A 3,549-nucleotide genomic window follows, 5' to 3' on the forward strand; every position below is an offset into this window, starting at 1 on the left:
GCTCTGTGTCCTAGCTGTGTCCCTGGGTATGTCTATGTCACTTTCTGTAAAACAGAGATATGCACGTTCCTACGCTATAAGGTTGTTGTACAGGTTGCTTAAGACCTCCAGTTAAACACTACAGAGTAAAGGCAAGCGTGTAAATCCATCTATCCTGACTCCCTCTGAAATGATAACAGAAGGGTAAAAACTACTCCCCTCAGGCAGTCGCTCCCTCCAGAACGCTGATGGGAAACTGCCCAAAGAGGGGAGGAGCCAAAAACATGCACATTTATACCACTGAACCCCAATGAGGTACAGAAATATATATATATGAGAAGCAGTGGACCTCAGTATGTCAGCCCGAGGAGGGGTCTAGAAACCAGAGGATCCACTGACAGCCTGCACAGGCAGGGGAGAGACCTCAGGCGCTTTTCCCAACCCCTGTGTTTGGGGATCCCTCTGGAGAGGGAGACGGGGGCCTCAAGACATTCAGTAGGACTCAAGGCTCTCAAGGATGCCCCATGAAGGAGAGCAGAGGCGTGTGATTAAAAGTAGGGGCTTGAGGAGAGACTGCAGCCCAGACTGTCTCCTGAATGCCAACAGGCAGGCACACACACCGAAGGCAGAAGACTTTCTTTTTTTGGGTGTTGTGGGGTTCTGGTACCAGGAATCGAACTCACGACCTGCACTTGCCAGGCAAGCACTGAGCTAAATCCCCAGCCCCCAGAAGACTTTCTGAAAGACTGATGCTGACACTGGGGGAATCTCCCAAAGAAAGTTGTAGTGCCCCCTCTAGGAGACGTGCTTACAGTGCCTCCTTGACTGTGTGTTGCCTGCTGGACAGCAAGGGTAGAGATGAGCAGAAAGCCTCCAACAGACAGTGAGCAAAACCAAAAGGAGGCAGGTGTGTGTGTGTGTGTGTGTGTGTGTACATGTGTGTGTGCACATGTGCACATGAAAGAAACATGATGAAAGAAAAAAATGAAATTAAAAAATCTAGTGAATATGAATTAAAATATTACAGTAATCTTCCACTTGAAGGATTTGGAGTCAGAATGGTGTTGGATTTCTCAATAACTAGAAGCTAACGATCTCTGATGCCTTCCAAATCCTGAGGGATGGTGATTTCCTACTTTGAATTTTATACCCAGCCAAGCAAGAAGCCCTCTTTCCCTGAAAATAAGACCTAGCCAGAAAATAACCAACTTTGAAAAACTATAGATCAAAAACACCCCCCGCCCCAGTTAGCCTAGCCTTTCCTTACCTGCCTTACAGAGTAGCCACCAAGCAAGAGAATGGTGATGGCAGCTAAAGCAAGGATGGGCTGATTAGGGCTGGCATTTTTCATCTCTAGCTTACCAGGCCGGTTATTTTCCAACCAGGCCTTATTTTAGGCAAAACACAGAAGTAGGAGTAAAGGTAGGAAAAAACCACCAGATAGCGACATAAGGTATCAAACCCTTCATGTCCTGTCTGCTCTTCTGCTTCTTCTACATTTGGTGGAAGATTGTTCCTTCGACACTTTCAAGAAAACCAGGGAGGACCAAGACATGGACCCGGAAATCAGATCAGACACAGGAGAGAAGTAGCGAGAAGCCCTAGGCTGAGAGTAGAGAGGTTGCAGAGTGACGGTGTGTGGCAGAGGGCCTCAGGAGGGATAGCTCCGAGTCAGGGAACTGAGTGGCTGTTTGACTTCTGTGGAGAGGCACTTTATGCTTTTTGTGGGAAAGTCTGAAGCTTCATTTTCTAGGCACATGGAGAATTAATCAAATAAATAAAGTGATTGTGGATTCCAAAGCAAACTGAAGTCATACAGAAGGAAACGTAATCTTCTGAAACTGAAATATTGTCAATGAAGAATTTGCTTATAGTCATCACAGTGTAAGCACTGAATATTTAATCAGAAATTGGGAGGGTGAGGTAAGAAAAGGGTGAGAGGTCGTGTGGCATCGATGTAGGACTAAACCACATTCTTTAGTCAGTAGATAATGTCTATTTTACAGTGGACACAATACCACTATAAATGTATTATTTAGAAATCTGGAAATAAATAATGGAGAAACAAAATAATTGCCTTAGGGATGAGACAGAGTTGCAAGAAGGATTACTGTTTTTCATTATGAACCTGCCAGTTCGAGTGGACTTTTTAATATTATACACATGTATATCTTCACTGTACGTCTTAATACAATGTTTTGAATTTAGTAAGAGCTCAGTGAGTGGTGGCTACTATTACAGTTGAATATCCCTTACCAAAAGGCTTGAAATCAGAAGTGTACAGAACTTTGGAATTTTGTGGGATTAGGGAATAGTTGCATATACATGATGAGATTTCTTTGGTCTGGGGCCCAGTCTAAATACCAAATTCATTTATGTTTCATATACAGAGGCTGAAAGTATTTTTACACAATATTTGTCATGAGCTTGTGCAGAAAGTGAGGTTCTATTAAGTAGAATTTTTCACTTGTAGCGTCGTGTCAGATTGCAGATTTTTGGATGAGGGATCCTTGACTTGTATCAAGTCCTACATCTGAAATTGGACAAATGAAGACATTGTGAATTGCCTAAGGCTTCCTCCTCCCTAAACTGTCAGAAGCAGGACTAGGCTTTCTTTATGCAAGGCAATTTAAAAAGGTGCCTGTGTCCAGCCCATGGTGGAGGTGGTCCTAGCCCATGAGCTTTCAGCCTGGCTGGGCACTGAAGGAGCAAGTGTGCATGCCACTGCACACTCCAGTGAGGGCCAGGCAGTGAGGGCCCAATAGTTACCAAGCCTCCCTCCGACAAAGATGCCCCTCCTGTGTCGCACTGTCAATGCCAGAGTGGATCATAAATATTACTAATTTCTAATGCACGCGTGTTTGGGCTCTCTAGATGTAACAAATGCATTTCAACACATTTCCCTTTTTTATTTTCAACTTTTAGGGAAAAGTATTTGTATATAAATTCCTAGCAGCCATCAGCAGGCTCACTCAAATGACAATGGTCCCTGCTGCCTAACTATCTTTACTTCTGTCAAGTTTTTCACAGCGTTGCATCACCACCCTTCGGTGCTTTCCTGAATAACTGATGGTCAAACTGCTGTAAACAGTTTAGTGAGCCGAGCTAGGGAGTAGGTCTTCTGCCTTTACTGCGCATCCCTAGCTGGGGTCGGCCACGCTGAACAAGTTCATGGGATTACAGTGCTGTGGGCTGGTAAAGGGTCCTTCCTGAAAGTGAAATAATAAAAAATTAAGCTCAGCTGGATTCTGATTTAATAGTATCTGGCAAGCTAACTATATTATTTTTGAACACACAGACATAAACTTGATATGAATAATAAAACTGAAGTAGAACATGGACAAAGGAAATATAAAATTCACCTAATCTTCAAAAGAAATTCTATACTTGAATAATTAACTATGCTCTATTTATAAAACTAGAATAATTGAAAACAGGATTTTCAGTTGATTCATATAGCCTCTGAAATATTTATTATTGCAAGTCGAAAAGATCTGTCTGGAGTTTGTCACTGAAAATGTCTAAACTCGGTGTCCAGATGTTTATTTAAGTTGCTCCCACCGAGTTCCA

Source organism: Chinchilla lanigera, unplaced genomic scaffold, assembly GCF_000276665.1.
Source record: "Chinchilla lanigera isolate Chin_1 unplaced genomic scaffold, ChiLan1.0 scaffold00049, whole genome shotgun sequence".
NCBI classification, from domain to species: Eukaryota; Metazoa; Chordata; class Mammalia; order Rodentia; family Chinchillidae; genus Chinchilla; species Chinchilla lanigera.